The 13,172-nt window shown below is 41.4% G+C and overlaps 1 protein-coding gene and 1 long non-coding RNA gene across 12 annotated transcripts in view; both read right to left on the reverse strand.

The window, feature by feature from the left end:
• PDE10A (phosphodiesterase 10A) overlaps positions 1-13,172 on the reverse strand; it is a 188,043-nt gene that overhangs the window by 90,857 nt on the left and 84,014 nt on the right. Inside the window, exons 3-4 of one of the 11 annotated variants that reach the window (XM_083732281.1) lie at positions 11,527-11,683; positions 449-539 (exon numbers count right to left, since the gene is read on the reverse strand). The exons of 8 other annotated variants lie outside the window; for them this stretch is intronic. The gene's annotated coding sequence lies outside the window, so the exon portion shown is untranslated. Of the gene's footprint in view, positions 1-448; positions 546-11,526; positions 11,684-13,172 lie in introns of those variants that run through there. 2 more of the 11 variants (XM_083732279.1, XM_083732275.1) reach the window with 2 other exon arrangements.
• LOC310841649 lies at positions 7,227-11,805 on the reverse strand. Its single transcript, XR_014562653.1, has 2 exons — positions 8,936-11,805; positions 7,227-8,754 (listed from the first exon to the last, which is right to left on the reverse strand). It is a non-coding gene; the product is annotated as an uncharacterized lncRNA (long non-coding RNA).

Genomic DNA, 13,172 nt, shown 5'->3' on the forward strand with positions numbered 1-13,172 from the left:
AATCAGCTAGTGATTATGAATAAGCCTTTAGCATGTATTGCTAACAAAGGAGAAACATCTCAATGAAAAAAGCACCAATAAATGAACCCAACTACACAACCTACATTTAGCACTTGTCATTCCCCTTAATATTTCACTTTTCTATTAGATACTTCCTATCCATGCATAAATGGTTTTTTACATTTATAATGGCTGGGATCCAGACAAGTGGAAGGTTCACCCAAGGTGTTTCCCCATCTTATATGTGAACTTCCTTCACCCACTATAAGCCACCTTATTCTATGCCATTATGGAGGATCCCCTGAACCTCAGCTGGGGGGATGAAGGGACAGGGGGACAGGAAACCCTGTTGCTGGGGGTTTCTCTTGTACATCTGGATCCAAACCAATTTTGTGGTTATAAAGGCATTTGACAGTTATACACAGAGCTCATTTCAGCTGGAACTCACCAGAACTCACTTCCGGCACCTCTCAGATGGGTGCTATTGCCATTCTAAGAAAACGAGGGAGGTCTCGTGGTGAGTTCTGGAACCTCTTTTTCTAGAAAAATGGCACTGGTTATACACAAGTAAAATTGTCTGTCTTTCCCTAACTTACCCATTCCCATATATAACACTCTTAACCTCATTAACTGGCAATGCTCTTAAACATGCCCTTCCAGTTATCTGACCTTACCAAGACCCTAAGGTCTTCATCAGAGACCCTTCCACAGGCGCCCTCAGCAATGATATACAGCAGGAAGTTGCTACAGAAACGGCCTTTTCAGTGATGGCACCATAACAACAGAACACCCCCTCCAGATAGGTTTGCCTTGCTCCTGCTACAGTGGTACCTCAGTTTAAGAACAGCCCTGTTTACGAACTATTCGGTTTATGAACTCCTCAAAACCAGAAGTAGTGCCCCGGTTTGCAAACTTTACCTTGGTCTAAGAACAGAATCTGAATGGTGGAAGGGCACCGGCAGTAGGAGGCCTCATTAGGGAAAGCACGCCTCAGTTTAAAAATGGTTTCAGTTTAAGAACAGACTTCCGGAACGGATTAGGTTCGTAAACCGAGGTATATAGCATTTTCATTACCAGGTGAAAACCTATTTTCCCAAGCATTTTAAATATCAATTTAAGACTTTCAGAGTTTTTATCTGCTTCTACTTGCTGCTGCTGGTGGTGGTCTCATTTGTGTAGTTTTCTGCTGGGATTTTATAATGTTTGGTTTTCAGGGTTCTGTTTGTTTTTATGGTTTTTATCTTTTATTGTTAATCACCCAGAGAACATTGTTTATTGGCTGGTATACAAATGACGTTAGCTAGTCAGTTAACATAGACACTGAGTTTCATCAATAGCACCTATTCAACATATTGTTCTAAAGCAGGGGTTCTCAACCTTCTGCCTCCAGCATATACCTGACATGGCTAAAAGTTAGTGAGGTCCACCAGTCACAAAAGGGTGGCAGGTGTAAGCAGAGTTCAGCATAATCAACTGGCAATTCCTGGCAGCACTTTTTACTGATATCTAATCCGTTTTTGGAAATTGTGTTTTTGTTTTTTGTTGGGTTTTTTTTGCTGTAACATTTTCCTTGTGACACGGAGTTCCAGAGCTCAGCTTTCCTCAAAGTACTGACATTTCTCTAGAGCTATTATGACTCAGGCCCCCACCCCCATTTTAGGCATAAATTGTTGATTCAGAGACTCTAAATAGAGAAGGACTTTCCTTTCACATTTCCCTCTTCCAAATCCCAGGTGTCCGTTCAAAGTATTTTTTACCCACCTCCTGTAATTTTTACCAATTCTCCATTCATGCTCAACTTATAACTTATTCCTTCCCCCCAAAAAACCTGCCAGTTTATATTGCTCCTCCTCCCTTGGTCTTTTACATTCCTTTCCTCCCCTTGTAACAGTTTTCCTCTATTATCCCCATCCTTTCTATTCCCCGTTTATTAATATTTTAATTTTTAATATTAATTTTAAACTACACTTTCTAATTTCTTTCAACAACTCTCCTGGTCCTTTCGCCTCCAATAAGAGAAACGCCCACCCCCACCCCCACCCCCGAAAAAAAATCTTCTCTGTCTCCTGGTCACCTTTACTCAACAGGCAACAAACTGCTGCTGCTGCTGGCATTAGTTCAGCCAAAAAGCTACAGTACAGTTAGGGGACAAGGCAGGTAAGTAAGGATGCCCTCAGCACTGAGGCCTACCTAAAAGCGGCACAAAACCCACTCTTGAGAAATGCTGCTCTGAAGTGTTACTTGTTCTAAATCACCCTTTAATATTGATCCTGTTTTCTTTTAGTTTGTATGAGCATGGCCTGAGTTCATCCTGTTCATCATGAGTACTGCTCTCAAATTACTGGTGTTGAACAAGGACATTCGGCAAGCAAAATAAAACTGTTTTTCCTCAAACTGTTTGTCCAGCCTCAAAACCCTTAGTTCCTAATGTAACTAAGCCAAAGCACACATTAATTGAAGCAATCACATACAGGCGTCCCATCCCGCCCCCCTTACATGCTGGTTACCTTCCCACGCGCATAAGTGAAATTGTGTAAAGTGAGGAGCACCCTCTAAAAAAAGTCTCTGAGCACCCATTTGCTCTCCAGCTCTCTCTCTCCCACCCACTCTCCAGACCAAAATATCCAAGCTCTGAGGCTGGCTGGAGACTAGAGAACACATGAGAAAGCGGCAGCTGCCATTGCGCTAGCCCGCACATCAGCTGTTAGGCGAGGATGCTGAGCAGCCTAAACAAAGCCCCGCTGCACCTCAGATCTCTTTGGCACTTCATCCATCATCACTGATGCCCCCTTTGGGCTCCAGAGAGGATCTCCTTGCAAGCCACAAGGACTCTCCAGCTCTCTCCCGCCATATCCTGGTCGAATTCTGTTTGTTTGTTTGTTTGTTTGCTTGTTTGTTTCCCAGTGCTGCACATATATGCAGTCATGTGCATGTTGATTGAGTGCCAGTGGAGGGAAGCCTGCAATTTTATACCCCTGCCTACCCATACCTCAATTTCCTCCTTCCTTTGTTATTTCACTGTACAGTGGTACCTTGGGTTACAGACTCTGCCAACCTGGAAGTAGTACCTCGGGTTAAGAACTTTACCTCAGGATGAGAACAGAAATCGTCCGGCGGCACAGCAGCAGTGGGAGCCCCATTAGCTAAAATTAAGTTCGTAACCAGAGGTACCACTCTATTATAGACTGTAATCCTGTGGGTACAGACCTTCTATATCTTTTCAGTATAGTGTGCCATGTATATAGATGGCACTATATTAAAAACATTACTATTGTCAGGGGTTGCATTCCCTGCTTGTGCTGCTCGCTTAACCTGCCCACCTTCCATCAACCACCCACCCTCTCTCTTTACAGATCACCCCCAAAACCCCATCCCCTCACAGCTCTTTTACCTCCCACGTCCCCAACCTACCCACTACCCTCATACCATCTACCCCGCTATTGACACGTTGCCAATCTCCTCTCCCCTCACAACTCGCCCCAGTCCCAAGATCCTGTTGCTGCCACTACGCACCAAGGAGAAAGGAATGAAGAGAAGAAAGTCTTTCTCCCCGTTTGCCCCACATTGCTGTTCACAGAAGTACACTCCCTGAAATGCACGCTTCCTTCTAGTGGTAGTGGAAGGTTTCCAAGGCTTCCCCAGCCACCCTCAGTGGTGGTAGCAATGGCGACAATTCATATCATGCTGTGATTTGTTCTACTGTTTACTGCCTTTATTTCCCACCTTTTCTTCAAGGAGCGCAAGATGGCACACATACTTCTTCTCATTTCATCCTCAACACTATCCTGTGAGGTAGGTTTAGATGAAAGCGAGTGGATGGCCCAAAGTCACCCAGTAAGCTTTTTGACTGAATGGGGATTTGAACCCAGGCATCTCAGATCCTAGTCCAACACTCTAACCACTACACCACGCTGGCTCTCTGGTAGGAAAATGCTTTGAACCATGAACTATTTAGTTTAGCTAACTCTGGTCCCCTGTTTTTGTCAACACTCTTACTACAAGTAGCAAATGTTACACTTTTTGCCTCATAGATATTTTTTGCTTGGAAAGAATTGGTATCACAAGGAACCAAATCCATTCTGTTCGTCTACTAACAGTCCACATAGTGCCATTTTAATGAGAAAGCGGAATGCTTGTTCTGTGATGACTACAGAGCTATGGAAAATATGCTTTCTGTTTGTATGCATTTGCATAGCACACATGTTTGGCAACAGAACAGACAGCTTTGAGAAATTAAATGGTAGACTTGCACAGCTTCTCTCAAACAAGCTGTAGCAGAAAAACAGTTTTAAATGCCTGTTTTCAGCCATTAATGGGGGGGGACACCCTGAAGGTTTGTTTATATGTTTTTCATAAGCAGGAAGGAAATGCCTTGCATTACTCAGCAGTGAATCCTCCAAGCAATTAAGAGTGACGTTAATAAACAGATGAATATTTTCACCAGAAAGATGGATTCTACAGGCAAGAATGCACCAGCAGAAAAGCAGTACTTATTTGAAAACGATGCATGCATTCTCCTGCCCATTAAGAGACATACTTTACATTCCATAATATTAAATCAGCAAGTATGTAAGACAGAGTCTTTTCTGTTGTGGCTCCAATAGAACTTCAACTCTGTCCCCAGGGAGGCCCCCAACACTGGACACTTCCCTTTGATCAATTTAAAACACTTATTCCATTAAGATATTATTCCATCACCACCACCACCACATTTTATTTATTTGTTCACAGCCCCTGCTTCTGTGATGTTAGGAGCAAACCGAGAACAGAAATTTAGTGACACTTATCCTGGTGTTGAGATAAGTGGTGCAAAAAACATTACCTGCTAGACTCTTGTGTATGAAGTTGCTGTTCATTGTTTAGGAGCAGAGCTAATAAAAACAGGCAATCCAACTTTGATTTCTTTATGGCAGTATGTTGCCATCTGTATTTTGCAATATTGTTATTGACGTAAGATATGCAAGATGACAGAGGTTATTGTTTAGTTGCTTTTGTTTTAACTATTTGTGATTATATATATATATATATATATATATATATATATATGCACCAATACATATAAATGAACATATGGAAATTTTATGCCAATTAACTTCCCTTTTTTGTCCTTTTATTTTGAACGATATCTCTTTTGTGACACCCTACACAGGACAGGCGTATGCAGTTCCCTGTCCCAGAATGCTGCAGCAGCTGAATTGTCAAAAGAAGTCTACATCATTGGGAGAGCACATCACAGGCATATCTCTCATCCCTATACATGTTATATTGAAACAATGGCTCCGGGGGGGGGGGGAGCAAACTCTCTTGAGCAGAGAAAACACATATATTATTAACATTTTTTAAAAAAAAACTGAATAAAGGAATAAAGGCTGTGGGTACACAGACAATTATGACATTACAATTCAATGTCCAAGGTGGAATAAATATAATTGGTGAATAAATAGGTTTTCTTTCTTCAAAGGGCATACATTTATACTTTTCCAGAACAGCCGAGAAGCCATTTTGAGTTTGAGCCATATTGTTTAAGGAACTGTGAAATAAAAGCCTTAGAAAGTAAAGCCTAAAACTATTAGTATGATGAATTGAGGCAAGGGAGCTGCATGCAGAAGAATGAAGCAATTTCATTCTAAGCGGGAAATGATTAAGAGAAGAGGCATCTGAAATATCTAAACTAGCCAGGCCCAGGAGCCATTTTAAATTAGTGCAGTAGAGTCAACTGACACTATTAAATATAAAATTACATTTCTATAGGGAAAAGGTACTGACCTACTTTAACCTCAAAATATGTGAGGGGTTTAAAAAAATGTTTGATGTTGTTTAGCTGTATGTTAACATTATTTTCTATAGATTTCACTGTTTTCATGGGGCACGACTGTGACAACAGTAATAAGAAAGGCAGTGGCCCTGAGTAGCAGCAACAAAATCTTAAGCAACTTTGAAAGCATGCAGAGAATGACAGGTTCTGAGGCAGCGGCAGCCAAGACCAGAATGGATAGGCCAGCCAGAAATATTTATAGTTATTGGGGCATGACTTTAATTTTTTTTTAATGACTTTGTTTTTTGTAAGAAAACTTCCTGTATATTTACTACTGGATTAAATTAACTGCCAGTAATCAGAAAGCATTGTTACACGTGTGCAACCTACTTCTGAGCAGTGAAAATTTTCAGGGCGGGGGGAAGCATTCACCTAGGGCTCCATTCATTAGGAATGAGGTCACTGGAGGCTTCCGGCATTTTTTTTGCTATAAAGGCTATTTACACATCCGTAAAGGCTGAGCGTAAGTGGAAGACTTACTGCGTTAACATTCCAACAGAACCTGCTCCCCCATTAGGGATAACCCAAGGTCCCTCAGAGCTCCCAAGAAATTGTACAACTCTCACCTTTTATTCAGGCTGTTCCCAAAACCATAATACAATGACATCTTTTCCCACAATTCCCAAATGGCCCATTCGTTGAGACATCTCCTTATTGGAAGCAGACCACTTGACCACTCTGTCAGAGTCTTCAAGATAACCTCCACCGATCCCATTAACCCTCTCTTTACTAAACTTTAGTCTAAGAACCAAGAGTCACAGGGCTATAAGGAATCCCTGACCTGACCTTCAGACTAACTCCCCATCAAATGCACAGCAGCATTTTCATCCACTCTGAAGGGTCAGTGAGCAGCCTAAACTTAGATATTCCCGAAAGAGGAGTTGGAGCTTTCTGACTTTGCCTTCTGCCAGGGATAAAATCTACAGTACCTGAGTCCATCTCTAGTCACACCAGAATCTGAATGCAGATGCAGATTTCAATGTGCAGCCAAGCATACATCCCATTGAAAGCAACACAGTGCAGATAGAAGATAGTCATGTTCCCACATGCATCCAAAGGAGCACCCACGCATACCCACAGGCCCCTGACAACACTATAGGAATGCCACTATTCCTTTGGTTCTTGTGCAGAAATAACTCAGATATACTGAATTATTCTGCTGGACTTCACTGACTGTCTGAAAATAATATAGCAGGCCTCTACCATTTCTAGGATTACCAACCTATGCTGGCACATCTATCTTGGCCTAGTAAGGGCCACTTCTGTTCTAAACAGCTATGGACACAACCAGTGCTTTTTTCTGGGGGGACGCAGGGGTAAGCATACTCCTAAACATTTTGTGAATCTAGGTTTAGCAGTATTTCAATATGAGTAGGAAAATGAGAGTACCCCTAAACATTTTATTTTAGGGGGGGGGGAAGCACTGGACACAACATGATCAATCCCAGGTAAGCTGGCAATCCTATACTGGTGCAATTTGTATTATTTTTGCTTATTGTGAGGCACAATTTACTGACTTGTAGGACTTGTAGGCATAAATTCATAGATGCAAGAACTTAATTTATTTTGTGCATTCTGAATTTAGCAGCACTCTGTTTCCAAAGCTAAAAACGAGTTAAGGAGTTGCAGACATGAACAACTGTTAAAGAAACTTTCTCGGTGAACTCATGGTGTACTTTCAGCAAGCAGCTCTAGTCCTAAGCACCACCCACAAGGGAGTTGAAAATGCAGTTTAGAGGCATGGTTGGGGGAGCGGCTGAACGGAAACTCAGAAAATAACTTGAGCATCTATATATGCACGTCTCTGTGGATTGGACTGGAAGATTGATATACTAATTAATTGTACTCTTCTGGAGCTGAAGCATTGCGATTCGTGATATAGTTTAAAACGTACCAACTGCATTTTTGAACGTTTCACTGTTTATGGAGGAGTGACATGTCATTTAAATGCTCGCCCTTCCCTCTACAAAAGGAACTGTTGGTTTTTTGAATATATTCGGATGATGTGCTTACAAAAATATTCAATAAATAGGTAGGTAGACAGATGCCATTTTAGTGCACAAGTCCTTCAGCAACTTCAAAATTACTACCAGATTTAGAACCATCAGATTGTCACATGGTAAAATATCTTCGCTAATGGCTACTCTAGTATCAAACAGTCTTTTAGGTTACAGCAGGTCACAGTGCAAAAGATCCTCTGCTGATAGCCTTAAGGCTGCCAATGGCTACTGACACAAGCAGAACAGTGAGGGATTTTTGTTACTCATCTTCAGTGACTTTAGTAGGGCTGGTGAAAAAGCATGCAAGGCAACAGTGTCTTCCAAGCAATAAAATATGCCATTTTGAGTACCAGGAACATGAGATTGCCTTGCAGCAAAAGGGATTCCTGGAGGGAAAATATCCGGATCAGTCATACCTGTTTAGATATGACCTTATATAGGTTTTATACTGCTTTAACTGTCTTGGCTTGCCCCAAAGAATCTTGGCAACTGTAGCATATCGCCATAATAAGAATATTCTATATAAAATCCCTGACTACTTCCAAACTAAACTACAATTCTCAGGAGCACTTACAGGAAGAAGGAATATCAGCTAAACTGGTTCAGATCTGGAATATTGCATGCCTTCCATAACAAATGTAATTTTATCACACACACAAAATTTTCCGCATAGATCCTTTGTGGTTTTCATGCATAGCCTAGCATAACAAGCTATGTGCCAGGTCAGATATGGAGAGGGCAAAAGCAACAGCAAACTGTAAGCACCCATCAAAAGTATAATTCTGGGGTCAATTAATATGAAACTTTTGCATTTTTGCTACCTATTACTCAACTCCGGGTGATGAGTTGTAGCCTCAATTTATTGCTAAGTACAGGATTGCATCAAAACTTTTACTATGCATTTTCATGTGCACTTGTGTTGGTCAACCATGTTCACAGCTGTATAAAATAAGAAAAAAACCTTCCAGTAGCACCTTAAAGACCAACTAAGTTAGTTCTTGGTATGAGCTTTCGTGTGCTCATACCAAGAACTAACTTAGTTGGTCTTTAAGGTGCTACTGGAAGGAATTTTTTTTGTTTTGACTATGGCAGACCAACACGGCTACCTATCTGTAACCACAGCTGTATAGTTTATGGTAACAGTTGGACTTGGTGTAGAAGGGAAAAGAGCAGCAATAATTGTCTTTGGAAGACTAGATAAATTGTGGGCAATTGGTAAAGCGGGAGTGGGTTGTGGAGCAGGGGAAGATGAGGGCAGAAGAGCTAAATGAACAAACAAAAAAGTGCTGATGTATCATTTTCCCTGAAGTTTGTTTTGTAAAACCTGCTCCAATGATGCAATCCCCATGGAGAGAAAACAGCAAGAAAGGAATGCTCAACTATTTCATAGTGTCATCTATGGCTGGCATGTCAGGAGTTACGTAAGCTGTTTCTGAAACAACTGTGGGAACTCTCAAGTTCATTGTATGATGCGGGGAGGGGGAATTAAAGGCATGGTGTTCCACACCCTTTCCCAACTAGAGAGCCAAGAAAAACTCCCATGGAAATTTCATAAAGCTTTATCATAATGATAAAAATCAGAGAAGAAGATTTTTAAAAATCTGTCAACATCAGAACAAACTCCTAAATATATATTTGCATACAGCAAAAAAAGAAGCTATATTTTATAACTAGGATCTTTCAAAAATGAATCACAAAGCTCTCTCTGATAGTGAATTCTGAGCCAACACCACAGTGGTGTGAGCAGAGCAGATGCTACAGGGCTTAATTGGGAAATGAAAAGAACCAAGGAGAAAACGTGGCTAGAATGTGGTAGAGCATTCCTAATGTCTGAAAGTCCACAATTCTGAGCATGTATTAACCCAAGGTGAGTAGGCAGAAATCTTGTAAAAGGTGAAAGCATCCAAGGCTAACTGAAGCATATGGATAATATCAAGAGTCATTTATAACTTGTTTTCCCCTGTATTTCATCCGAAACATTCCCCCTTTGTTTAATTTATTGAGCTTACTATAAACCAGATATGAAAGCTGCAAGTATAAACCAACATTTGCAGACATCAGAAGATATTTAGCCAAGCCTCACTAAACAAACGAGCACATGGGATTTAACCCGAGGCAGCTGAACTGTGCGTCACTTGGCTTAACTCTTCCCTCACTGAAAAGCATCCAGCTAGACCAAACACAGCTCTTTCAAGTGGAAGGCTATCAGATGCAGAAATAAACATACTCTCAATAGGAAATGCCTTTTCGGTCAGACGGTGGGGCTGTCAGCACTCACACTTTCTTTTACAGTTTCATCTCTTCGCCATTGTTATCAGCAATAAAACATTGCCAAACCACTGTAGGATACACTGCAACCAAATAACCAGCCCAAACATAAAGAGACACCCTTCAACTCTAAACATATTGTGCTTTAAAACAGGATACTGTTATTGAAAGATTAATTCTTAGGTGGTAGGCTGGGCTGTTGTACTTCAGACTGCAAGGTCTACATTTCTAATGCTTCCCAATATTAAAGCAGAAAAACTAGCATAGCAGGCTAAGTGCTAGACTAGGAGCCCCCTCCCCCATGGGCTAGTTTTCTATTTCCACTTGGTTTTGTGTGGCATTCCTCACTTGTAATCCGAAGAGGCACAGTCAAGAGCATTCTACCACCTCAACTCATTCAGCTGCATGAATTGATCCAGTTGGAGTAATTCAATGTCACACCCTTATGATGGTTCCATCAGTGCCAGCATTTCTGCTTGTCAGAAAGAATGGTCCGTTCCCTTACCTTCCCCTGCGTGCTGTTCTAGGGGTTCTCCCAACCCTTCAGAGTGGATTTGGGGAATGCCTGGCCTCCTGATCCTTCCACCAGTGCAGCCACACAGTACTGCCCTTCTCACCACATCAGCTCTCCTCTCCTAGTAAGCCACAATGACAACGTTGCCAGGAGGCCATGTGTACCCCACCACACCTCCATGCCAGTCACTGCTGAATGCATCTAAACCTAAGACTTGTTAATATAGCACAGAGATGGGAAGTTTTTTTTTTTTCAGTCTGAGGGAGCTCATAGGCTGCAGGCCAGTGAGTGGGACCAGAGGCAAAATCTAAATGGGAAAATGGATGAGATGTTGCAGATATTAATATTGCACAGTTTGAAATGCCTAGATGCATGAAAACTGATTCCATTTGGAAATGAAGCATTATCCAGACCCATACAAATATTATTCAAACTTTACTAGCAGAACTCTTCAAAATAAAACAGAAACATCAAATGATACATCCAAAATATCCGTACAATGTCTTGTGCTCAGCATCTTACTAACTGTGAAATAATTCCAACAGATCTAGAAGCAGAGGTCTGTCTCTTCCCACAGCATCCATTTTTAGCCTGAAACCATTTTCTCTCTCTCATTCAGAGAGTCTTTTACATGTCCTTACTTCACAGAGCCTTGAGACAAAAGGCACAAAGGCAAAATGAAGGCACAAAGTCAAAATGAAGATTTGCAACCCAATACCTTCATCACATGATCTAAGGTTACAACACTCACATGTTAGTTACCAGAGAACAACAATTAGTTACCGTAGTTAATTATCAACTCAGCAAGAGCTCAGAGTCCTTTCCTTGGTTTTAATATAGTCCCATGGAAAATCCCCATGTTAGCAACCCTTCAGCCATTTTTCATTTCTGTGCCAATTAAGCCATTATATTTAATATAGGACACCTACCTTTGTATAGCAGACTACAGTTCACTCACGTCAGACACCATTCTCCATTCAGACACTTGTCCCTCTCCATTCAGGCATGCAAGAAGTATTGTCACAGTTCAAGGACACATTCTAGCATTTGAGGAGGTTGCTGAGCAGAATCTGCCAGGGGTGTGGCCTAGGGAGGAGGCATGGCTTAGAATAAGCCCTGAGGACCAAATAAAGGGCCTGGATGGCCATATTCACCCCCACCCCAGGCCTAATGTTCCCCACCCTCAGAAGAGTGTGTTGGGACTTGGACTTGTATCTTGTATTTGTGTCTTAGTCTTCATCCAAGTCCCACTCAGCCATAAAGTCTATTGTGCGACTTTTCCTTTATCCATCACTGTCTCTCAGTTTAGCCTGTGTAAACGAAGCCTGAGCTCTTTGAAGGGAGAGGGGAGGCTGGAAGTGGAATGTCTCTTTTTATATATTTCTTTAAAAGTCATGTTATTAATTGGCTTGCTATACGTAACTACCAATAATTTGTCACAGAAAGCATCAAGCCAGCATAAGTAATCCCCAATAACTTGTCACACAAACAGTAACAAATTTGGGTGGTGGATGGAAATGACTCATTTGCAAATGGAGCCAAAAATTAAGTCTCTGGCAATGCTGAGCTTTGTATTTTCATGTTTACATCTGCACAGTGTCAGAACTGGAGATGTGCATCTGGTTGGGATCACTAACGTGGAAGTAAAATTTGTTCAACAGGCTGCGTAATTTCTGCATACTATAAATCAACTCAGACGTCACATAAGGAGAGACACAAACAGTCTTTCCCCAAAAGTTCAAGCTTCTTCCTGCAGAGTTTCAAATGAAATATTTGTCAAATTTGGGGAAATCTAAAATGTGACAGGAGGACAAGGAGGGTTTTCTTTTCCACCTGGTGGTGGGTAAACTAATAAAATCCCTGCTGAAAAACAAACTAGCAGGATGCTTTGCTTCTAACCTTCCACACACTTGTTAAGTTGTTACACCTAAAAAAAACCAGAGCAAAGATACCCGTGTGAAAATATGTTTAGTGTTATGTGCAAATGGCCTCTCAAAATAATCCACCCTGTCAGTGAGCGGAGCTTTGGGCCATGTGGAGGGGGGCATTTCCTGTGGTTTCTCAAGTGTGCTACTCATCATTCACAGTGACAATAGCACAGTTGTTTTTATTTTGCTTAAGGTGCTTTGTTTTGTTAGGCTGCAAGTAGTAGCAGCAGCAGCACTGATGCTAGCAACCTTACAGCCGTTTTGCATTCCCTGCAACGCCCTAGCATCATTCCAGGCCATAGGGAGAAAAGGGTGGTGGTGAAGAAGAACATTCAGAGAAAATTCTGCAGAATAGCCTGCTTTATTTTTTATGGTGGGGAGGAGGTGAGCAAATGGAAAATCTCAGATCTCAGAAATTTAAAACGTTGAGAACAACATTCTGCTCTCTTCCGTGTGTTACAAATCCAGGAAGGAGGGGAGATCATTGCCCAGGGAAGTTAAAATCTATGTTAATAGATGTGACAATGAGGGTTGTCTTCAGCATAGGCTGCATACACAGTATACCTTTAAAGCACATTTGAAACACATTAGTTCCTACAAAGAATTCTGGGAACTGCAGTTTACCCCTCATAGAATTACAATTCCCA

This window comes from Podarcis gaigeae, assembly GCF_964106915.1.
Source record: "Podarcis gaigeae genome assembly, chromosome: 3".
NCBI lineage: Eukaryota > Metazoa > Chordata > Lepidosauria > Squamata > Lacertidae > Podarcis > Podarcis gaigeae.